We start from the raw sequence: 26,263 nt of genomic DNA, 5'->3' as shown, positions 1-26,263 counted from the left end.
GAGACCCAGGCGGATCTGCATTGGTCTTCCACCGTTTTCTCCTGCTCAGGGGCGGATTGGGTGGGCTTTGATTTTTCCTGATCTAAGGCGGAACCTTCCTTAAGAAGTTCCTGCGACTCAGATCGGATCTTCGCGACGGCGTCCAGCTCAGCGGCGGACGCGTCAGCGTTACTTACCAGTGCGTTTCCGTCGGAATTGACGGTCTCGCCGATGAAGATGTGGATGCCGCCGATTGGGACGATGGAGAGCTTGACGGGGTTTGACCTAGCCGGAATCCAGAATTCGTCCGGAGGGACGATCGGAAAATTCCCGGCGTAGAGTACGCGCCCCACAGCGATCGAGTCGTCGTAGCTTCCCATGGCGGAGCCCTCCCGGTTCCGGCCTCCAGACGCCTCAGGCCCCACGGTGGGCGCCAACTGTCGTTGCCTAATCGACGATACCTCGGAGGAGGGATCCTCACGAGGGGGAGAAGAAGTAGGGGCCATAGGGCGGAGTGCACACGGGACGGTGGTACGCGAGTTACCCAGCTTCGGAACACCTGCACGATGACAGGGCCTACTGCTGCTTGTCTGGAATTATCTGGGTGCTTGCGCGTTGTTACAATGGTTGTGATTGTGCCGCTAGGGCTCCCAGGATCCGGCTTATAAAGGCGCACGGATCTAGGGTTTACATGGAGAGTCCTAGCCGGAATACAAGTTGCCTAACTACGGTACAATATCTTGCCGTGTACGTCAAGGATCCGCCTTCCTCATGGTCGTGCTGGATCAGGATACTTTATGGGCTTCCACGGATCCGGCCTCCTTCGTAGGTCGGTTGGGATCCGGCTCCATGTTCCTGGGCTGGACTTCATCCTTCAGGATCAACAGCAACTGGGCCGCCCGATGGGCCCCATGCCACCATCACCGTCTGTGGGCCACCCGGGCTTGCCGGATCTAGGCCATGTCGTTGATATACCCATAAAGTATACCCACAACACCAGTGAAACCGGCGCCAACGTGGAACTTGCACAACACAATCAAGATACTTTGCCCCAACGTAACAGTGAGGTTGTCAATCTCACCGGCTTGCTGAAAACAAAGGATTAAACGTATTGTGTGGAAGACAATGTTCGTTTGCAAAGAACAGTAGAGAACAATGATTGCAGTAGATTGTATTCAGATGTAAAAGAATGGACCGGGGTCCACAGTTCACTAGTGGTGTCTCTCCAATAAGATAAATAACATGCTGGGTGAACAAATTACAGGTGGGCAATTGACAAATAAAGATTCAATACATATCATGATGATCACTATGAGATTTAATCAGGGCATTACGACAAAGAACATAGACCGCCATCCAGCATGCATCTATGCCTAAATAGTCCACCTTCAGGTTAGCATCCGCACCCCTTCCAGTATTAAGTTACAAACAACAGACAATTGCATTAAGTATGGTGCGTAATGTAATCAACACAAATATCCTTAGACAAAGCATTGATGTTTTATCCCTAGTAGCAACAGCACATCCACAACCTTAGAACTTTCTGTCACTGTCCCAGATTCAATGGAGGCATGAACCCACTATCGAGCATAAATACCCCATCTTGGAGTTACAAGTATCAACTTGGCCAGAGCCTCTACTAGCAACGGAGAGCATGCAAGAACATAAACAACACATATATGATAGATTGATAATCAACTTGACATAATATTCTATATTCATTGGATCCCACCAAACACAACATGTAGCATTACAAATAGATGATCTTGATCATGTTAGGCAGCTCAGAAGATCTAAACATGATAGCACAAGAGGAGAAGACAACTATCTAGCTACTGCTATGGACCCATAGTCCAAGGATGAACTACTCACGCATCAATCCGGAGGCGGGCATGATGATGTAGAGCCCTCCGGTGATGATTCCCCTCTCCGGCAGGGTGCCGGAGGCGATCTCCTGAATCCCCCGAGATGGGATTGGCGGCGGCGGCGTCTCTGGAAGGTTTTCCGTATCGTGGCTCTCGGTACAGGGGTTTTCGCGACGAAGGCTATAAGTAGGCGGAAGGGTAGGGTTGGAGGCGGCGCGAGGGGCCCACACCATAGGCCGGCGCGGGCCCCATGCTGGCCGCGCCGCCCTATGGGTACGGGCCCTCGTGGCCCCACTTCGTATCTCCATCGGTCTTCAACTATTAATCTATTATTGCAGGTTCTTATTTCTCTCTACTTGTGCCAGTTTACCTAAACAAACGATTAAAAGAAGCAATATGAATACTTGTGCCAGTTTATGCTATGAAAAGAAGCCATATGAATGTTCTCGATTGATTGTGTAAGTTCATGCTATGAAAACAAGCCATATTAATGTTTGATGTTTAGATTTTCTATTTTAGAAGAATTCTAAAATCTGCATTTAATCGTGATATTTTACTTTTTCTGTCATACATGTGCATTTCAATGACAGATTATATAACTGATGGTACACTTCAGCGATTATGCTAAAGTACCAGACATAAGGGGAATGAATATTTCTGGCAATGCAATATCTGATCAGGCATTTACGTGAATTACCTGTGCACGGCATAGTTTTAGCTTAATATTCGAGCCTCACTTTAATTACTTAGATATACAATATCTCGGTTTAATATTTGAGTCTTGCTTCAGACTGAATTTCCTGAGCACTGTATGGTCTTTGCTTTGCTATTATGTATAAGAGTAAATATGTAGAATTGAGTTATGCATATTACATTTTTCATGGAGGCGGTGGTTCTCCATCACAGAACTTGACCAAGTTAAATGTCACATCTTCCAACAGCACATTCTGAGCCTGCAGCCTACACTCCATTTCAGGATATTACAAGCATGCAAAACCAAGGTGATTAGAAACTGATGTGTCCAACAACTGCCGTATTGCTAAATACAGGTGATTAAAGCTCGGTTCATTATTCCCTTCTCACTTTGCTACTAGAGCAATGAGCATGGTCACGATGGTGTGCCGCATTAAGGTTAACTGAAAAAACATTAAGTTCTTCATTAAAGTTCAGTATAAGACCATGTTTTCTTGTAACCGAAATTTGCAACTTTGTTCAAGTTCAACGTTACTTCAGTATCCTTTTTCAGGATGTGGAATCTAGCAAGACCGCCAATGAAAGAGCTCACTGAACCCATATGCAGTAACCTGAAGTTTTTCTTTGATTCTATGAAGAGAATTAATTTGGTTTTCTGCTTCTGATGATGTGATTTTTGTAACGATCACGATGATTGGGCGTGAGTATTTCCCACCAAGATTTCAAAATTCATTGAAAATCTGTGGATGGTAGCAATCAAGGCTAGCAGAAAGTGGGCGTTCAGTAGTGAAGAGACGAATTAAATTAAACCTCATTTTCCTTAATGTTAAAACTAGCAAGGGTGAAAGTTTATTGAGTTTTGGAATATATTATTAGCATGATCCTTTTACCACAAAAATTGATTAATAATATATTCCAAGGATCACTGCACAAGGATTCGAATTTCGACATCGTCGACTTGCTCTGGCAGAAGGCATGGCAAGGGGACCGCTCTGGCAGACATGCATCTCCACTGACTCCAGGACCTCCCAAACGCCCAAGGTAGCTGGCCTTAAAAAAATATTTTGTTGCTCATTGTCTATCCTATGCTGAAATTGATCTTGGTCATTGCAGCGCATATGCATTTCTTCTAAAATCGTTACATCTTGTGCTAGAGCAGTAGTTACTGACGATTCTTGTGATGGTTCTCGTTATGAAAGTTGTATCTATTATCCTATCTAGAGACATTACTTACTTGGATCTTAAATTAAATCTCATCGGTTCATTTTGCTCTATAGTTTGTTCACACATACATTACAGTCTTGTGTCATTCAGTATGTTGTACTGCATTTTCTTGTGTGGAGTCAAGTGATAGTGTTTAGGAGTATTAGTATTCAGCAAAGCTGGAGCATTTTCGAATTGGTTTCACATATTTTGATTATCTATATGGGACTAGCATATGCTGTGTTTATCACTTAGCAAACCGGTTAATATTGTAAAGAAGAACCCCAAGTTTCAGAAATATGCATGAAACTAACGGAAGTTCATGGGACTAGCATATGCTGTGCATCTTTCCATCGTTTTTCATGCATCATATACTCCAAAGAAGATCAAAGCTGCAGTCTGAATTATCATAGAAGATGATCTGCATTAAACTATGATATTGGAATGACACTCTTTCAAGGTGAGGATGCATGTGGGCAGGTGTATGGAATCTGTAGTATCGCGGTAGATACAGTTGTTTTGTACAGAGCAAATCACATAGCCTGGGAAATGGCTATAACTGAAGGAAAGGATTATTTTGATCAAGGTAAGAAATGTTCTAACAAATTTAGGGATACAAGTTTGCTTAGAATACTGAGTTGAAAACCTGCAGGCGATGTGATTGACCATCACTCGACATCCAACAAGTCAACCAAGTATAGGCCGGCTGATGAGATCAAGCTTTGACGAACGAGGGATCCCAATCTCCAGGTTCACAGAAATGGTTCATGGAATGGCTGGTGGGGCTATACTGAAGAGAGTTTACTTAGGAACAATGTGAGACATGAGGTAATATAGCCGTCATATGAATGTTAGTCCGTGTAATGCATTGTCATATACGACTGTTTAAATTATCAGTTCATTCTGTGCAGATTCAACAAGCCATTCAGGTGGACGTGAGGATTCCAAAACAAGGGTTCGTGAAGCGTTTATAGGTGTTTATGATCAAATGCCAACCTTCGTGAGCAGCAGTGTCGCTGTTGGATAGCATAAAGAAGCACCCTTCGGACTATCCAAATGACGTGCTTGTGTTATCCTAATGACCACCGGCCGCATACATTTCAGATGTCCGGGGCCAATGTTGAAGCCTGGAAGTTTGGGAGCAGGTGACTACATGATCTCACTTTGTTGATTACCGACATCGCTTTAATTTCGTCCACTATGAAATTCTTAAATTGATTTGTTATCAAGCTGAGATCTAACGATTTCATGAGACTCCATGTTGCAACTTGACATAAAAACTTAACAAAAGGAAACAACAACATATATATTTCTGTATTTTCATGGTACATTAACAAGAGATAAGCTAGCGTAACATACTGCAGATTGCAGGCTGATAAATAAACAGATCCATGAAACACATCAGGCCCACCAGCAAGACAATGTGTATTCTAAGACTTACGTGTTTTCATGACAGATTCTATCTGAAGCCATCATGGCATCATACATCAGGCGCTAGACCGCAACTTTTTCCCGCTCGAGAAAATGCAAAGTTGCTGAATTAAAATCCAAGGATAGCGTTGGGGCATGCCGAGGACCCCTCTGTTTTTCTAGCATATGCTTGTGTCAATGTGAAGCATCTCATATTTCTTTTCTTCAATATTTCTAATATGATAGAATCATTTTAGACTATAAGAGGCAGACCGTGCTCGGACTTGGTAGAGCAAGATATATTTCTTAAACAAATTATAGTAATCATGTGGGGTAATTTTATTATTAATTTTCTTAAACAAATTATAGTAATCATGTGGGGTACTGCCTTTTAATTCATCCCCATATTGTCTTATTTCCACCGGTTATCACTTGTGGCACATTTATTTTTGTTTAATATGACTAATGTAACACCGTCCTTTTGGGTGAGATCTAATTCATGTTTGACTTGGGATTCTTGTACAATGAAACGCCACCAAATTATTGTCTTATGTACAATAGTAAACACCAATACACCATTCTGGCATGCCGACCTTGAATTTCGCCATTTGGTTCTGAATAATTTTCTTTGTTACACGGATTTTGATTTTGAATATGTTGTAAAATTCCCTAGAGACCGCCATCTCGAAAAAATTCTGGTTGGATTCATGCAGAGAAAAGGAAGATATAAGTAATCAGCTGCAGATAGTAAGACCATATATTGTTCAAGAATGCCTGTGTGAACTTACTTACATTTTCAGGTTTCCTCAGGTAGCATCCCTGGTCCGATTAGTTCTACTCAGTTTTCACACGTCAAAATAAGTCTTAGATCGTGTAATTTGTAACTAATAAGATTTTATAGCAACTCTATTTTTCTTTGGTGGCAATTATTGTCACATGGCTTCCTTGTATTAGTCGCACATATTACCTTGAGTACAAAGTGGACTATGTTTAGAAAGAGACAAAAGACAAAGAAACTCCAAAAGAGACCAAAAGAAACAAAACAAAATGAAAAATGACACTGTGCAATACCTTTTTTTCCACACATACTCGCTCCTGAGTCTATCCATGGTCCGAGCATAGGAAGTTTAGCAGCAGACATAGCAAAGCTAGAGAGCATAAATGGTGTTTCAAGTGGTACAAAAATATTATTATATTGTCGTAAACAAGATCATCATCGTGTATTTGAGTATTCTAAGATACATTTCACAAGTTTACATGCCGTTCTTATAATATTATAAAGAGTGACATCAATCAGATTCATGCACGAAAGGTAAATTTAATTCTTGCTTAATAAACACCCTTCAACTCTTATGAGAATACATCGTCCCATAAAAAATTAGCACACGCACCACCGGCCTGGCGATAGTGTTTTTTACACTAGCCATTATTGAAGATTTGCTAATCTCCTTTTGTATGTTTAACGCAGAAGCCTACGATTTAGGATTGTCTCCAGATATTTAAGAATATCAAAGTGTTATTTAGACTAATTAGAAAAAAAAGTATTTCTTCAGTCATACATGTGTTTGTAGCACCCACATTTTGTCAGATAATAATAAATTCAAATGAGAGATTGTTAAGTTGACAGTTATGACGGTCCAAAGCACAGGTGTGGGACATACCGCAGAAGAGTAACAAAAAATCCTAGAACTTGGAATCACGTAGATGCACAATAATAATGTCTTGTTATTGCGTTCGATATTATCATGATGTAGTACATGATGATATCTCTGAATTGTTTTAAATTTTCACAGTGAGTTTTGAATTATATACTATATGCATTGAGAAATGAAATTTTGAGTACCCGTGGCAACGCACGGGCATTTGTACTAGTATGATAGATTGATAATCAACTTGACATAATATTCTATATTCATTGGATCCCACCAAACACAACATGTAGCATTACAAATAGATGATCTTGATCATGTTAGGCAGCTCAGAAGATCTAAACATGATAGCACAAGAGGAGAAGACAACCATCTAGCTACTGCCATGGACCCATAGTCCAAGGATGAACTACTCACGCATCAATCCGGAGGCGGGCATGATGATGTAGAGCCCTCCGGTGATGATTCCCCTCTCCGGCAGGGTGCCGGAGGCGATCTCCTGAATCCCCCGAGATGGGATTGGCGGCGGCGGCGTCTCTGGAAGGTTTTCCGTATCGTGGCTCTCGGTACAGGGGTTTTCGCGACGAAGGCTATAAGTAGGCGGAAGGGTAGGGTTGGAGGCGGCGCGAGGGGCCCACACCATAGGCCGGCGCGGGCCCCATGCTGGCCGCGCGGCCCTATGGGTACGGGCCCTCGTGGCCCCACTTCGTATCTCCTTCAGTCTTCTGGAAGCTTCGTGGAAAAATAAGACTATGGGCGTTGATTTTGTCCAATTCCGAGAATATTTCCTTTTGTAGGATTTCTGAAACCAAAAACAGCAGAAAACAACAACTGGCGCTTCGGCATCTTGTTAATAGGTTAGTGCCGGAAAATGCATAATAATGATGTAAAGTATGTATAAAACATGTGAGTATTGTCATAAAAGTAGCATGGAACATAAGAAATTATAGATACGTTTGAGACGTATCAACGGGACAGAATCGCATGCAGCGCTGGGCACAGAGAGATGCGCAGGGCGTTGTGGTGAGCGTGTTGGCGCTCCCTGGGGGTCTTTATATAGGCTGGGGCTGGAGCGAATTTAGTATGAGGAGGCGATGTGGGACTAAAGGAGCTGGCGGCAGCGCTCGGGGCGAGCTGGGTTGGGCGGGCGAGCGGCCGTGGCATGGCCGGGTGGGGAGGGGCCGCGGGCGGCCTGGGCGCGGGGCGTGGGCTGGGCCAGGCGGCCTTGGCTGGCGCTGGCACGCGCTGCCTTGGTGCTTGGGCGGGGCGTGTGCTGGGCCGGGACGGCCTGGCCACGCCACATTTTCCCCTTTTTTTGAAATTGTATATATTTTTGGGGCTTCAAAAATAATCGGAAAAAATGCAAATGATGTATCGTTGGATACGTTATGAAAAATACTTCAATATGAAAATTTGGAACAAAATATAAACTTTATAAAACCAAAATTTGACATACATGTCTATGTGGCTATATTGCCTTTTTAGGGTTTAATGTTTTCTCAAATAAAATATTTTATAAGTTTCAAAAACCTCCGAACAAAATAGAGTATTGTTAGAAAATGTTTTGAAACTAAGGTTTATGAAAACTACTATATTTTTGCAACAACCATTTTAATATCCATTTGTGAAAAATAAAACAATCATTATATACATTTGGCCTATATTGCTACTTAGTCATTATTTTGCAAATAGAGTTTTCTAGGGTTTTGTTTTCTAAAAATACAAATCCATTAAGAATTTGAAACTTTGAAATCAAGGATATGTTTTATTTTGAAAATACTTTAAAACCACAAGTCTTTGAAAACACTATTTTAGAATTAACTTGTAAATAACTTTAAAAAGTTTTAATTCTTTGTGAATTTTCAATCAAGTTCAAACAATCAAGCATTAAATTTATTTTTATTTTACATTCCAAAATTCAGAAAATTTCGGGATGTGACAACATGCGGGCCCCATTTAACAGCAGCGGTATCACCGTTTGAGAGGCAGCAGGGGATCGAAAGAAAAAGGCAAGTGACCAAATATGAGGTGCCAAAAATAATCCAAGAAAATAAAGTTTTATAGCACATAGAGGATGACATGCGGGTCCCATTTAGCAGCAGCGGTATCACCGTTTGAGAGGCGGCATGGGATCGAAAGAAAAAGGCAAGTGACCAAATATGAGGTGCCAAAAAAATCCAAGAAAAGAAAGTTTTGTAGTACATAGACGATGACATGCGGGTCCCATTTAGCATCAGCGGTATCATTGTTTGAGAGGCGGCATGGGATCAAAAGAAAAAGGCAAGTGACCAAATATGAGGTGCCAAAAATAACTCCAAGAAAAGAAAGTTGATAGCTCATAGAGGATGACATGCGGGTCCCATTTAGCTGCAGGGTATCACCGTTTGAGAGGCGGCAGGGGATCGAAAGAAAAAGGCAAGTGACCAAATATGAGGTGCCAAAAATAACTTCAAGAAAAGAAAGTTGATAGCTCATAGAGGATGACATGCGGGTCCCATTTAGCTGCAGCGGCTCAACGTTTCTAAGGCGGCAAGGGATCAAAAGAAAAAGGAAGTAGCCAGAAATCAGGGGGTCAAAAAAATCCAAGAATAGAAAGAATTTTGGTTCATAGAGGATGACATGCGGGACCTATGATCCTGCATCGTAAACGGCTCGATCGGAGAGCGTTGAACGAGATGGCGCGATCGAGAAAAAAACAATGCTAGAGAGGCTGCCATTTGGGCCCTACATCCCTGGGCGGTGCGGATTTGTGTTGACTCGGCCGGCGAACCCGAGAATTCGTGATGCACCACGTCCCGGGCCACCATACGCGACGTTTTGGCCGCTTTTGTCGGGCTAGGTGGCCTCAAAAATGAGGAAAAAAAAAGTATTGACATGCACCATGGAGAGACCAAAAATCATCGGCCATGGTGCACCAGCAACCACGGCGCGACTTCAACTTCGTCGGCCATGGCAACTTTTCTTGTAGTGTATGCCGGAAGGGTACTTTGATTACATCAAACGCCACTGCGTAAATGGGTGGTTATAACGGTGGGATTAGGTATTCGGAAAGTATGAGTTGAGGCATATGGATCAACAGTGGGATTTGTCCATCCCGATGACGGATAGATATACTTTGGGCCCTCTCGGTGGAATGTCGTCTTATTAGCTTGCAAGCATATGAATGGTTCATACGAGACCACATACCACGGTACGAGTAAAGAGTACTTGTCGGAGACGAGGTTGAACAAGGTATCGTGATACCGATGATATAACCTCGGACAAGTAAAAATATTGCGTGACAAAGAGGAATCGGTATCGTATGTAAATGGTTCAATCGATCACTAAGTCATCGTTGAATATGTGGGAGCCATTATGGATCTCCAGATCCCGCTATTGTTTATTGGTCGGAGAGAAGTCTCAACCATGTCAGCATAGTTCGCGAACCGTAGGGTGACACACTTAAGGTTTGATGTCGTTTGAGTAGATATGGAATATGGAATGGAGTTCGAAGTTTTGTTCGGAGTCTCGGATGGGATCCAGGACATCACGAGGAGTTCCGAAATGGTCCGGAGAATAACATTCATATATAGGAAGTCATTTTATAAGTTTGAAAATGATCCGGTGCATTTACGGAAGATTCTAGAAGGTTCTAGAAAAGTCCGGAAGAAAAGCACTATGGAAGGTGGAGTCCCGGAGGGACTCCACTAGCTTGGCCGGCCAACCCTAAGGGGAGGAGTCCCAGGTGGGCTCCACCTAAGGTGGCCCGCCACCCCACCTCAAGGAAAGGTGGGAATCCCACCTTGAGTAGGACTCCCATCTTGAGTAGGTTTCCCACCAAAGGTAGATTTTGTTGTTGGGGTCTTATTCGAAGACTTGGACTACAACTCTTGGGGCTTCCACCTATATAATGAGGGGCATAGGGGAGGGGCCGGCCACACCAAAGCCTCCTAGGCCGCAGCCCCCAAGTGGCTGGCGCCCTAGACCCCCCTCTCCCCAAACCCTAGCGCCCCTCCTCCACATACTACTTGTAATGTCCCAGGTTTAGAAATGATCGAGGGGTAGATTTTAGAAAGGGATGTGCACTGCATTGCAAATTCTGGGGAAATTTCGCGCTTTTAAACAAAAACTGCATCGTAGGGGGACAAGTTTCTCTCTCGACACCTTACAGGGCTAGGGTTTCGAGAGTGCGACAAACTTGTATCTCACCTAACTAGATTAGGGTTTTGTGAAGAGAGGGGAGAGTTTGCATCACAAAGTTAAGTTGCATGATTGAATTCTGAATTAAGATGTATGATTAAATTCAAATCAAATTTGAATTTGAATTTCAAATTCACACATTAAATAGATATCACATAATTCAAACTTGAGATAATTTAATAAACAATCATAAATAATCAAGATATAAATAGAACAATTATTATATAAAGCTCAATAGAGAAAATTGGAGCTTTATTGATAAACACACAAGATACATTGTCTTTACAATATCCAGAAATAAAATATGAAATATTACAACATATTACAAGAATTGGACAAAAATAGAAAAAGAAAAGAAAAGGAAATTACAAATCAATGATCTATCCTAACACTACAAGCTAAACTTCATTTATTCTTGTACTTGATGATCTTCATGATCATTGGAGCAACAGATTGATCCCTGCACACAATCACAACAAAGGAAATGTTATGCCAAGTGGCATAGCCACTTGGCAGGTTAAAAAGAATGGAAAACAGTGGATAATCTCAAGTCTGCCGAGCTGATCCAATTCTCACAGCCAAGTGTTGTGTATCAGCTGACACACACACACAGCCTGCTCACAAGGCTGCGTGCATGCAGCACACACGCACAGTGAGTCACCAAGAGGAGAGTAGGAGCTGTCGACCAGGGAAACAAAGGCCAGACATATAAAAGCCTCTTCAACAGTGAACCCTAGCTCAGCATCGACCAAGCAGCTGGGTAAGTCACCAGAAATCAATAGCACTAGAACAGGAAGAACAGCACAGCTGTTCTATCTGTCCAGATTCATCACAAAATCAAACCAAGAGCACAAGCACAAGGAGGAGCAGGGCAAGCACCCAATCACTGCTGAAGCAATCCTCTACACCAACACACTATTTCTAGGAGCTGGAGTGAGGTATAAATATGATCATGAACAGACCAAATGGTTCTGTTCATAAAATTGCACAGGCATGATCTCCAGCACACCAAAAAGGGTAGATACCCTATGTTTGTGTCATCATCTGGCTACTAAGCCATTTGGTGCAAGCAAATATGGTAGAGGCCATTAGGAAATCATCCTATGGGAACAGTAGCTATGTAAATTAATGCATAACTGAAGAAATCCAGCAAGGGATGATGTCACAGCTAGCTTAGCCCACACACTTAACACCTACAACTATCTGTGCCATCAGACTATAGACAATTCCTTGTCTAAATTCTTTGTCAACATCAAAAGGCCACTGGAAGTCCAATATTGGATCAAGCCAGTGAACATTTGTTCCATTCCAGCAAGCAATCACCAACCATAGCAAGTCACAGAGAGGCAGGAGCAACCATTTCTAGCAGATCAAGTCTGCTAGGGTCACATCAGCTACCTAGCCACTTAAACAGATCACCAAAGCATCACATCATCACCCAGTAGGATTCAGGATGAGCTAGGGTACCCAACCAGTGGTTGGCATCCCTTTAGCCTCATTATTCCATCCATGAGATCATTACTGTTAAACAGTTCACATCATTTATCCATCTAATAAAGCCAGGAAACACAGATAAATGAAACAGACAAGTAATCAAAGCACCAGCAATTTGCCAGTAATCCAAGGGATCACTGCAAGCATCAGTTGATGCTTGAGCAAGTATCACCTGGCACCAGCACAAGCTATGGTGTCACACAAATCAAGAATAAACACCAGAGAGGTACAGACAGTAGATTAGCCAGCAACAATCAAGCAGCTGATGATCACAGGATCATCAGAGCTTGACATACTATGCAAGTGCTTGTCAGAGACAAGCCTGGCATCCATTCATGAACCATATAAACTAAACAGCCACAGTTAAGCAACAATTGAATCACAGATAATCACATAAACCATTTTATGATTGTATCCAGAAGCATATCATCAAGGAATTGATGTATATGGACAACGATTAAGCAAGGCAGAGCCTACCATGAGCCAGCAACCTTTAATCATCACACAAACAACACTGGTACTTGCTAAACAGCAAGAATCACTCACAGTAGTGAACCAGGGGAGCCAGAGCATAGCATAGCACAAGCAAGCAAGCCACAGCAATGGCTAGGGATGCTCAAATGAGCATCTAGATAGATCATACCATGCATAACCACTAGGGTGAGCAGAGACAGTAAACAAAGGAAGCATACGCCACAGTAGAGTGAGCACACGCGCATAGGCTAGGGCAAGTAGAGCAGCAGCACAGCAGCACGAACAGCGGCAGCACAGCAGCACGAACAGCAGCAGCACATCAGCACGCTAGCTTGCATAGCTAGCTAGACGGCAGCAAAGCATGGGCACGGCAGGCATCTCCACGAAATGGAGCAGCCGTGGCCAGAGCTAGAGGAGGAGGAAGAAGAACATGCACTCGGGGTGAGAGAAGGGTGGCGCACGTACCAGGGCGAGCAGGCAGGAGTCGGGGCCATGGCGGCCACGGCGGCGCGCGCCGAGAGCTCGGCAGCACCAGGCCAGGAGAAGCCAGAACCATCAACACAGCCTACCATATAGCTGTTATGAGAGCCATAACCGATATCCGGGAGCATAAGACGAAAGAGCTTATGGGTTCCGAATTTACCCACATTCCTCACTTGGAGGAAGAGGATGATCCCATGCTGAACCATTTTAAATACGCCAGACGCAAACCAGTTGAAGCGGCAAAATACATGGACAATAGTCGTAACTTACTATCATTGTTATTTCAGTTGAACCGTCATTTGACGGGAGCAATTGATACAATGCTAGAAGAGTTCACCGAGCCCAAGGAGGAGACAAAAGGAAAGGAACCCATGGAGGGAGTGGAGCATACACCAGTTTACTCAGCTGGTGATTACATTAGCATTGACCATCCAGAGCAGCAAACCACACCTATTACTCCTAGGTATTTTCCTAATAACTCCTATGGAGGTTATGAAGGTGGCGAGGAATCCGGAAACCATCAGCGTTCCGTGACTCCTATAGAAAACTCAACAGGGTGGCGTTGGGGTTCAGATACTGGAAATCCTAGTGATTCGGTTAGGTATAATCCTGAGATGAATGATGATGCCACAACCCAGTTTCAGAACGATCAGTATAATAGAGGAGATATTGAGGGGTATCCTATGCTGATTGAGTCTGATACTGAAGGTGGGAATACCTTTGGCGGAGTCACCGGGGAGTACACCTGATGGGTGGAATATGCACTGAATGACCAGTTCATGAACACAGATTTTGCCCTCGGAACATCATCCGATTCCGACTACAAGCCTACGGGAAGACCCTATGTTCCAGATTCTGTCAGGAGGACTTCACGTTCGACCGGATGGAAGCCTGAGATGTATCGGGAGTGAAGCACGACTAGAGACCACCATGGGAGGCGAGACTACAATACAGTTGTACCACATGTATTGTAGTATGTAACTAGCGGAGTGGCCCGCGCATATGCGCGGCTAGACTGGTAAATTTTTAATCTTAAATAGTTCAATTTTTAGATGTTTAATGCTTTGGATTTTATTCTTTCATGATTTATAGTGAACTTCATCAATGTTAATTTTCTATATATTAAATGACAAATCAAATGGTACAGGATCTGTGATCTGTGTGTTTGTTCTAGTTGTAGGTAAAATAGGTTTTGAAGTATGTTCATATATAACGGTGAACCATACTTATGTACGTACGATATAGATTTCATAAACTTTATTTGGTTTCGTATGCTTTGTATTTTACTAATCCTAAATCACATAATACGTTGAAATGTATTTTGTGGATGATGAACATAAGTATTTATGCCATGCTCTTCATGAAATCCATATACGGCCAAGTCTAATCCCATCGGAAGAAACATGGAAGAGTACATCAAAAGAATAATGATAACAAAGCAGAGCAAAATCAACCTACAAATGGTTCTTCAAAAATTGTACCTGATTTACATTGAGATGATATATGTAACACTATAACTATTTTTCTATGTTATCCCATTGTCGACGGAGAAGAATATAAGTATATAACACATCAAGTTGAGAAATTTATCAATATTTGTATACATACGGTCAAATGTGACCTAATGACAAACTTTATGTATGACAATACACTTTTTGTACCTAATTGGAGGATACTAACATCCACCAACTACACCGTAACACAAAAGGTGGGAGATTTTGTGTGGACTATATGTTTACCTGGCAATCTTCAATTTGAATAATTGGGAGCTATATTTGTTCTACAGCATAGATCTTAGAAGAGGGTTTCCTTCAGGTCTCCGCTGTAAACTATCTCTGTGAAATGGATTGGAGAACTTCAATTTTAGACAATTGATTAACTGAAGTTGTTAGTAAACAAAAATATTTATATAATATCTCCTGAGCTAAAGTATGTAGACCATATTCAAAAACAATGAAAGGATGCCTAGAATATACATATGTCACCACCACTGATGTGCCTTGTATCGATCTAGTTCTAGTATATTAGGAAAACAATGTTCTAGGATTTCTGCCAAAATTTTGTTAACTCATCGTGTTTTTCTTCACTTCTTGACGCTGGTTGTATCAGCAATAAAAACTAATTAAACTCACTTTAAAAGTCGTTGCAGCCCAAGCACCGCCAGTGGAGACTGGTCCTTATCGTATTCGAGATGTTTCTGTCTGAGATATAGTGTCGTTGCAATAGAGAATCCCCAATGTGTTAATAACGAAATCTTAAGATTCTTGAAATAAAGGGGAAAACCATAATCGAGTTGTAAACATGATAGCATGGGCATTTCCAATCATTATTAAAAAATCAATCTATTATTTTTTATGAAATAATTAATCATCTATGGTAAAATTGAGGCCTTTAGTTATCATCACTAATTAAGTATTATATATAAGTTCTTGATTCCACTCTAAGAAAAATTAAATATGCTACAGGGTACTCTGAAGAAAATAAAATGAAATGTCTACTTCCAGGAGCTCTCTAAATGTAAATAGGACATCCCAGCACATATGACTCAGCTGTAAAATATACAGTTTCCTGATAAATGCATGGTCAGAACATGATAAAACATGCACGAGTACTCTGAGTTGCAGCCAGCAATAGAACTCTTACATGCAGGGACTATACATGAAGTGGATATACAATACAAATAAATCACTGGGGCTCATAGATGCGTCAATCTTATTTTTAGGTAAATAAAATTTACACTTCACCAGGAACATGAAAATAGTTCTTCCATTTGTAGGAAAACTCATAGAAGGCTAAAGAAACACCCGAATACACTGTAATTTACTCCGAAGATAGGAAGTTTCTTGCAACAAAATTAGGCCACACCCTAAATTTATCAACACAACGCTATAAAAATGAGCTCTAAAATTTTAGAATATGGACTATCTAAAACAAAGTTCGATGAGAAGTATGATGTTACCTTAAGTGAGTATACCACGTGATACTTCAACAGCTTCGCATTCATCTGTAATTAATGTTTTAAAACTATCATTCAGATTTTCGTTGTGTATGGAAGTCATGATAACATATAAAGAATATATCATACTGCAGGAGACATGAAACAATAATACTAATCTCTAGTGTCAATCAGATGCTTTAACCTCCACCGGCTAGATATTAGTAGCCAGTTAGCCACACCGTATGTGTATGCCTCGGCTTCTTGTTTTCTTTTTCAATAAAAACGAAGCGTTCTCATCCGTGTGTAGTGCGTGGCATCATGGATGAATCATCTATAGCTGCGTGTCAGCGTTGGTCTGCGTAGTGCGTAGTTGCTAATGCGAGCGGGTTCTTCTCGAGCGTTTTTGCGGCGCATCGCGCTTGAGCAGCATGTGTTGGCATCATGATGTCTTGACTGCCAAGGCCTTGAGTAGTTTCAGGAGAACAACGCAGTACGCCCGAGGGAATCGGACTTCAATCTATCATGCGCCTGATACTTCCTGTTCGCCTCCGGCCTCCCCTGCCTCGCCGGCAGTACGCAGTGGTAGCAAAGCCGATCTCTCCTGCCGAGGGTCATGCCGGGCACGTACCATCTGTTAGATGTATATATCTGTATATTGTAGTTTCCCCATATGTTAGGGGGTTTCCTGCATATTTTCACCTGTACATGTACTATATATTGTGGCCTTTGGTCTCCTGGTAATACAACAAGTATATTGCTCTAACATGATATCAGAGCAAAAATTGATCCTCTAAATCCCGGCCGACGTTGCTTGTTCCGTCGCCCGTCGTCCCTCCTAATCGATCTGCTGCTTCGTTCCCCGACGCCCAGGCGCTGCGCCGCCCGATCTCCCCGACCTCCCCGCCTGCCCGCCTGAGCCACCCGCTCTGCGTGAGATCCCGCGTGAGGCCGCCCGCGTGATTCTTCTGCTCTTCGTCCAACATCTCCGTCCGACGCCCCCGCTCGCCCGTGTGAGATTTCGCGTGAGGCCGCCCGCGCGCCCGCGTGAGTCTGCTGCAGTGCTGCTCTCCGTCCAACCTTTCCGATCTGCGTGTGAATCCCGCGCGGGGGCAGTTCTACTTGGCTGCCGATCTCCTTGACTGCACCATTGGCTGCCGATCTCCCTGGTCTTCATCTCCTTGGCTACCGATCTCCCTCGGTTGACTTCCATCTGAAAAAATACCTGGGGCTCCGATTCACGCCCCGCGTCTCCCAGGCTCCGATCGGCCCGATTGGCCCGCTCGTCCTCTGTTCCCCTGCTCCCTGGCCGATACGTTGACTACCAGCTGAAAAAAAAAAGGAAAAAAAAAGAGCTATGTCTTCCGCTGATCCCGCCCCTTCTTTGGGCCCACCTTCGGTACTTGGTATTTGTCCGCTGTCTCCGTGTATGACGGCTAGTCATTCTTCGTCGCCGTTTGCGGCCTCTTCCCGCGGCTCTGCCCGCGCTTCACCGAATCCGTCTACGTCGGCTCACCGCTCTACATCGACTTTTGCGGCCTCTTCACGCGGCTCTGCCCGCGCTTCGCCGACTTCGTCTACGTCGGCCTGCCGCTCTACATCGACTTTTGCGGCCTCTTCATGCGGTTATGGCCGCACTTCGTCGACTCCGTCTGCGTCGGCCTGCCGCTCTACACCGACTTTCGCGGCCTCTTCACGTGGTTATGACCGCGCTTTGCCGAATCTGTCTTCATCGGCATGTTGCTCTCCGCCGCCCCCTTTGGTGGCCTCTGTGCGTGTGGCTGATAGCTCCTCGTCGGCACCTGATTGTACGTCGACCTCTCCAGTTGCGCCCCTCTCTGCGCATGAGATAGCGCAGCTTCACCGCCTGCTTGATGCTTGGGATTCCAGTTTACGTCAGCAGCCTCGCGGTCCGAGTCTCCGCCCTCGTCCTTATTGCACCTACTGTGGCAAGGTTGGCCACACTTCCTCCACCTGTTGGACGCGGGCTCCCCGTTTACGTCAGCAGTTTCAGGATCGTCAGCAGGCTGGCTCTTCAGGATCTTCTGCAGTTGCACTCTCTGATCAGGACATTCTCAGGGGTCTTCGTGGTCTGCTCGCTACTACAGACTCTTCCTCGCCGGGCGCTGCTGGTTCTGTGACTGGCTCTTACGCACCGCGCGACCACCGGTTTCTACACGATCGAGTACGTCCCCGTGGTATCTGGATTCTGGAGCTTCCTTTCATATGACCTCTGAGTCTTCTATTCTGTCTGCTCTTCGGTCTCTTATTTCTCCTGTCCGTGTTGTCACGGCTGATGGTACCTCTATTCCTATTTCTAGTAGAGGCACCCTTTCTACTCCCTCTTTCTCTGTCCCTGATGTTTCTCATGTTCCCCGCCTTCAGATGAACATTTTCTCTGCTAGCCAGCTCACCGATTCTGGTTGTCGCGTTATTCTTGACGCTGAGTCTTGTGCGGTTCAGGATCGTCGCACACAGGCCCTGGTTGGAGCTGGCCCTCGTAGCCGTAAGTCTCCGGGGCTTTGGGAGTTAGACTGGCTTCGTGTTCCTTCCGCTGCCACTCCATCTGCTAGTTCACCTCCGGTTGTTGCCTCTGTCACCGGCTCTGATCTTTTCAGCAGTGGCATCATCGTCTTGGTCACCTTTGTGACTCTCGCCTGTCGTCTTTGGTTCATCGTGGCCTTCTGGGGTCTGTCTCTGGAGATGGGTCGTTACACTGTCAGGGCTGTAGGTTAGGCAAACAGATTCAGCTTCCTTATCCTACTAGTGTGTCTGTCTCTCAGCGACCGTTCGATTTAGTCCATTCAGATGTTTGGGGTCCGGCTCCCTTCGCTTCGAAAGGGGGCCATCGATACTATATCTTATTCATTGATGATTTTTCACGATACACCTGGGTGTTTTTCATGCACTCTCGCAGTGAGGTGCTCTCTATTTATCAGCGTTTTGCGGCCATGGTCCGCACTCAGTATTCCTCCCCCATTCGCGTGTTCCGTGCTGATTCTGCTGGTGAGTATATCTCCCAGCACCTTCGTGGTGTCCTTGCTGAGGAGGGCACCCTCGCTCAGTTTTCTTGTCCCGGCGCGCATGCTCAAAATGGCGTCGCCGAGCGTAAGCATCGTCATCTTCTTGAGACCACCCGTGCTATGATGATTGCCTCTTCTCTTCCGCCACATTTCTGGGCTGAGGCTGTTGCTACGTCGGCCCACCTCATTAACATTCAGCCTTCCGCTGCTCTACAGGGTGGCATTCCTCTCGAGCGTCTCTCTGGTGTTTCTCCAGACTACTCGACTCTCCGTTCATTTGGTTGCGTCTGCTATGTTCTTCTGCCTCCTCGTGAACGCACCAAACTAACCGCTCAGTCTGTTGAGTGTGTTTTTCTCGGATACAGTGATGAGCATAAGGGCTATCGCTGTCGGGACCCCGTTGGTCGTCGGATGCGCATCTCTCGCGACGTCACGTTTGATGAGACGCGTCCCTTCTATCCTCGCCCCACCTCGGGTACTTACCCGGTGGATGATATCTCTTTTCTTCTTTTTCCGGATGCACCCCCTGCTGTTCCTCCTCCCCTCCCTCCTACTTCTGATGCGCCCCCTTCGGCGCCATCCTCTCGTTCGTCTAGTCCACCTAGTACTCCTCGTTCTCCGGCTTCGGCTCCTTCCGATGATGTCCCTTCTTCCTCTTCTTCTGATGACTTGTCTTCTGCAGATGAGCTTGCCCCTTCACGGCCTGTGCGTCAGCGTCGTGCTCCAGCTCGTTACTCTCCTAGTCAGTATGGTCTCTCTGTCGTTTCCGAGCCGACTTCTTATCGGGATGCCGAGCGTCATCCTGAATGGCAGCTTGCCATGGCTGAGGAGATCGCTGCGCTTGAGCGCACTGGCACTTGGGATCTTGTTTCTCCCCCTTCTGGTGTTCGTCCTATCACGTGTAAGTGGCTCTATAAAATTAAGACTCGCTCTGATGGATCTCTTGAGCGCTATAAAGCGCGTCTTGTGGCTCGTGGCTTTCAGCAGGAGCACGGGCGTGACTATGATGAGACTTTTGCCCCTGTGGCTCATATGACTACTGTGCGTACCCTTCTTGCTGTTGCTTCTGTTCGCCGCTGGTCTGTCTCCCAGCTTGATGTTCAGAATGCTTTTCTTAATGGCGAGTTGAGTGAGGAGGTTTACATGCAGCCTCCTCCTGGGTATTCTGTTCCCGATGGGATGGTTTGTCGTCTTCGACGTTCTCTCTATGGTCTCAAACAGGCCCCTCGTGCCTGGTTTGAGCGCTTCACCTCTGTGGTGACTGCTGCTGGTTTCTCTCCTAGTCTTCATGATCCAGCACTTTTTGTTCACACTTCTCCTCGTGGACGTACTCTTCTTCTTCTTCTTTATGTTGATGATATGATCATTACTGGTGATGATCCTGAGTATATTGCCTTCGTCAAGGCTCGTCTTCGTGATCAGTTTCTTATGACTGATCTTGGTCCTCTTCGCTATTTTCTTGGCATTGAGGTTTCCTCCACTTCTGATGGCTTTTCTATCTCTCAGGAAAAGTACATTCAGGATCTTCTTGCTCGTGCTGCTCTTGGGGATGAGCGCACAGTCGATACTCCTATGGAGCTTAATGTTAAGCTTCGTCCTACTGATGGTGATCCTCTTCCTGATCCCACCCGTTATCGCCATCTTGTTGGGAGTCTTGTTTATCTTGCTGTCACTCGTCCTGATATTTCTTATCCTGTTCATATTCTGAGTCAGTTTGTCTCAGCTCCTACCACTGTTCACTATAGTCATCTTCTCCGTGTTCTCCGTTACCTTCGTGGCACGATCACTCGTCGCCTTTTCTTTCCCCGTTCCAGCTCTCTCCAGCTCCAGTGCTATTCGATGCTACGTGGGCGAGTGATCCTACGGATCGTCGTTCACTTTCTGCTTACTATGTGTTTCTTGGTGGTTCGCTTGTTGCTTGGAAGACGAAGAAACAGGTCGCAGTTTCCCGTTCGAGTGTTGAGGCTGAGTTGCGGGCTATGGCTTTGTTGATTGCTGAGGTGACTTGGTTACGGTGGTTGCTTGCAGATTTTGGGGTCTCTGTTACGACACCCACTCCACTTTTGTCCGACAAAGGTGCTATCGATTGCACGTGATCCGGTCAAGCATGAGCTGACCAAGCATATTGGTGTTGATGCTTTTTACACACGTGCTCAGGTGCAGGATGATGTTGTTGCGGTTCATTATGTGCCTTCAGATTTGCAGTTGGCGGATTTCTTTACGAAGGCACAGACTCGAGCGCAGCATGATTTCTTACTCTCCAAACTCAGTGTTGTGGATCCACCATGAGTTTGAGGGGGGGTGTTAGATGTATATATCTGTATATTGTAGTTTCCCCATATGTTAGGGGGCTTCCTGCATATTTCCACCTGTACATGTACTATATATTGTGGCCTTTGGCCCCCTGGTAATACAACAAGTATATTGCTCTAACACCATCATCCTCGCAACCTTTCTGTTCGCCTCCGGCCTCCCCTGCCTCGCCGGCGGCAGCTGGCACCTCTACACGCGCCGCTCGATGAATCGGCGCTGCCGATGCTAGACGATGTACCTCACCCGCTGCCGCTGCCGGCTACCGCTGCTCATGCGTTATGTTGAAAGCGGACGTAGTGTGCTCGATCTCGTTTTGGTTGTAGACGTCGCTGGGTGAGGGCTGTAGCTGCTGCTTGCGGCACATTTGCATGGTTCATGGTTAGCATCTGGCCGTTGTTGCCGGCCATCCCGATAAGAACCTGAGGGGAGACAACCATGGAGGAGATTGAATAACAGAAAGCTCTAGAACGCGATGGGATCTTGCGTTGGTTTTGTAGATATGCTAAGAGATAAAAAAAAACGTTGTCTATTTGATTTGCTCTCATCACATCTTACCAGATGCTTTGTTTCCCGTATTTGCTGATTGATCTCCACCGATGAGAACCTGAGGGGAGACCGCCATGGAGGAGATTGAATAACAGAAAGCTCGAGAACGATGGGATCTTGCGTTGGTTTTGTAGATATGCTAAGAGATAAAAAAAACGTTGTGTCTACTTGATTTGCTCTCATCACATCTTGCAGGCCAGATGCTTTCTTTCCCGTATTTGCTGATTGATCTCCACCGTTGGAATTTCTTAACTTTGCAGCGATAAATCTAGGCTGTTGGTTGTTTGTTGTTTTAATAATATAATAGATATTTGTATAAATTTGTACATATACTTTAATAAGTGAGTTTGCATACTCACATCGCTACTGAGTATTGTAATAAGACCACTTATGTATGTATATACAGGGTATATGTTTTGTATGATTTGCATTTGCTTCTTGATTTCCATTGTGTGACTAGTTCTGTGCACAAAGTTGAGCTCAGAAAACTTGCGCATGGAGTAATTATGAGTACCACTTTGTGTTGCAGAACTAGGGGGATATGTCGGGAGCGCCGAGTGAGGAGAGTGAAGAGCAGCGCATCGAGCGCGAGGCCAGACAGAAGGCGGAGGCTGATGAAGCAGCCAGGACTCAGTTTCCACCACAACCACCACCCATGACGCAGCAGAACTTTGTCCAGTACATGCAGATGATGGAAGAAAGACAACGTGTGACGTTGGAGCAGCAGAATAGATTCTTCCAGGAGCTGCTGCAACAGAACAGAGTTGAGAGACCTGAGAATCAGGGAGTCACCTTGTCAGACTTCCAGAACACCAAACCTATATCTTTTGCATACGCGCCCGAGCCAATGGACGCGGAAGATTGGTTAATGGATACTGAGCGTAAGCTCAATACAGTTGGATGCAATGACCTGGAAAAGGTTCGGTATGCAACACACTTGCTGTGTGAACCAGCCGCATCTTGGTGGGACAATATAGTAGCCGTTTATCCGGCTGGTAAGGTGTTCACCTGGGAAGAGTTTAAGAGGAAGTTCAGGGAATCCAATGTCCTTGAAAGCATAGTGGAACTGAAGCGTCGAGAATTTGAAAGTCTCGAGCAGAAGGATAAGGCCATCCTGACATACGTCAGGGAGTTTTCTGGACTGTCTCGGTATGCCGTGGAGGAGGTTAATATCGAGGACAAGAAAAAGAAGAGGTTTATGCGAGGATTAAATCCTCAGTTCAAGGTACAGCTCAGGATGCTGAGGGCGACTGAGTTCCAAGAGTTGGTGGATGCAGCCATCACTCTAGAAGATGATTTCAAACAACTGCAAGATGAAAAGAGGAAGAAGGCCAAGTTTGAGCCTAGGAGGTTTGGCAGCAACAAGCCAAACATGAACTTAAGTTTCAAGCCCCGATTCAACAACAACTTCAATAGCAGGAGGAACCAAGCGTTTCAGACTGCGAACCAGATAGTTTGTCGAAGCTGCGGGCTTCCAGGACACTTTTCCAGGGATTGCAAGAACCAAGGACTCCAGCAGGCAAACCAGACTTTTTGTCGTATCTGTGGAATGAAGGGACATCTCTCAACAGAGTGTCGTAAACCCAAGATAATATGTTTTGGGTGTCGTCAGGAGGGGCATATGCTAAAAGACTGCCCCAAGAGAAGAAATGACGGAGGAGGTCAGTCAGGAGGAGGAGGAGGAAGCCGAGGAGGAAACACCGGAGGGAATTGGAAGAACAAGAAACCCTTCGACAAGTTGAACTGTACCAGCTTGGAGGAGGTGATTAACTCCGATCAAGCAGTAATAGGTACGCTTCAGATACTCACTCATCCTGGCAAAGTACTTTTTGATATTGGTGCAACTACATCATTCATTTCCCAGCAATTCATCATCAAACATGGGATTAGATGCAATAAGTTAGATAAACCAATAACCATACTTTCTGCGGGGGCACGATATTAGTCACCCATACTAAACCTGGACAAGTCATTATGATCAATAAGTGTGCGTTTGACGCAGACCTGTTCATTTTACCGATGAAGGACATTGATGTCATTCTTGGTATGAACTGCTTAGAGGAAAATGGCGCACTTATAGATTGTACCCATAAAACAGTGTCTTTGAAAAGCCCAGGTGGAGATAGAATCATTTACCAAGGAGATAAGCATACTCAGATTGAAGTGGAGTTGAAGCTGAACAGTATGAAGGAAGTGAAACTCGAGGACATTCCAGTTGTCAACGAATTCCAAGACGTATTCCCTAAGGAATTACCTGGAATGCCACCAGATAGGGAGATAGAATTTACTATCGACCTAATTCCAGGAACAGCTCCGATTGCTAAAGCACCATATAAGATGGGGCCTAAAGAGTTGAAAGAACTCAAGGAACAGTTGGATGACCTGGAACAGAAAGGATTCATACAGGAGAGTATCTCACCATGGGGATCACCTGTGATTTTCGTGGATAAAAGAGATGGAGGTCGACGCATGTGCGGAGACTACAGGAACCTGAACAATGTCACAATCAAGAACAAATACCCACTTCCTAGAATCCAAGATCTTTTTGATCAAGTTAGAGGCGCGGGAGTCTTTTCCAAAATTGATCTAAGATCCGGTTATCACCAGATAAAGATCAATAAGGAAGACGTTCCAAAAACAGCCTTTGTCTCGAGGTACGTACATCATGAGTATCTCGTAGTACCTTTTGGACTAACCAATGCCCCAGCAATATTCATGAATCTCATGAATAAGATCTTCATGCCATGTCTTGACAAGTTTGTCATCGTGTTCATCGATGATATCTTGATATATTCCAAGGACAAAGCAGAACATGCTGAACATCTTAGGATAGTGTTGCAAACACTAAGGGAACACCAACTGTACGCCAAGTTCAGTAAGTGTGAATTTTGGCTAGATCAAGTAGAATTTCTTGGTCATGTCATTAGTAAGGATGGGATAGCAGTCAACCCAAGCAAAGTAGCCTCAGTTTTGGACTGGGAAGCACCCAAGAACGTCAAGGAAATTCGAGGATTCTTGGGAATGGCAGGATATTATAGGAGATTCATTGAAGGATTCTCCAAGATAGCAGGACCAATGACTAAGCTGCTAAGGAAGAACACACCATTCGTGTGGTCTGATGAGTGTGAGAAGAGTTTTCAGACTCTGAAAGAAAAACTCACCACAGCACCGGTGTTAGCAGTTCCGGAAGATGGCAAGGATTTCACCGTGTACTGTGATGCATCCAAACATGGATTGGGATGTGTACTCATGCAAGACCGGAAAGTAATATCATATGGATCAATGCAACTCAGACCTCATGAAGTGAATTATCCAACTCATGATTTAGAGTTAGCAGCAGTTGTTTTTGCCCTTAAGACTTGGAGACATTTTCTCTATGGAGCCAAGTGTGAGCTCTATACTGATCATAAGAGTCTCAAGTACTTCACTCAAAAGGAACTCAATATGAGGCAGAAAAGATGGCTGGAATTGATCAAGGACTATGATTTGACCATCAACTATACTCCAGGAAAGGCTAATGTTGTAGCAGATGCCTTGAGTAGGAAGAGTACTGGTGGAATAGAACCAGAAATATCACCAGAGTTGAAGAAAGAAATAAGCCAAGCCCAAATCCAACTTTGGGAGAAAGAGGCTCATGAAGGTCTATCAGCTCTACAAGTAGCTGATGAGATGAATGTCAACCTCAAGAATGAGATAATCATGGGTCAATTAGATGATCCATTCATCGTTGAGGAGATGAGGAGGATTGACGAAGGAAGACCATCAGAATTTCACCGTGGAGAGATGGGATCACTATGGTTCCAGAAGAGGATTTGTGTTCCGGATATTGCTGAGATCAAGGAAGTAATACTCCGGGAAGCCCATCAAACACCATACTCCATTCATCCGGGAAGTACAAAGATGTACATGGATCTAAAGGAGCTATTCTGGTGGAACAACATGAAGAGAGAAATAGCACAGTATGTGGCGGAATGCCATACTTGCCAAAGAGTGAAGGCCGAACACCAGAGTCGGGCA

The 26,263-nt window shown here is 44.7% G+C and overlaps 1 long non-coding RNA gene across 2 annotated transcripts; it reads left to right on the top strand.

The window, feature by feature from the left end:
• Positions 1–2,187: 2,187 nt before the first annotated feature.
• Positions 2,188–4,958, top strand: LOC127299524 (uncharacterized). 2 transcript variants are annotated; one of them, XR_011744854.1, is made up of 2 exons: positions 2,188–3,578; positions 4,201–4,958. It is a non-coding gene; the product is annotated as an uncharacterized lncRNA (long non-coding RNA). The 2 variants fall into 2 exon arrangements; XR_011744853.1 differs by having other exon boundaries at positions 3,651–4,958.
• Positions 4,959–26,263: the final 21,305 nt, after the last annotated feature.

This window comes from Lolium perenne, chromosome 5, assembly GCF_019359855.2.
Source record: "Lolium perenne isolate Kyuss_39 chromosome 5, Kyuss_2.0, whole genome shotgun sequence".
NCBI classification, from domain to species: Eukaryota; Viridiplantae; Streptophyta; class Magnoliopsida; order Poales; family Poaceae; genus Lolium; species Lolium perenne.
This window is presented reverse-complemented; position numbering and strand designations above follow the sequence as displayed.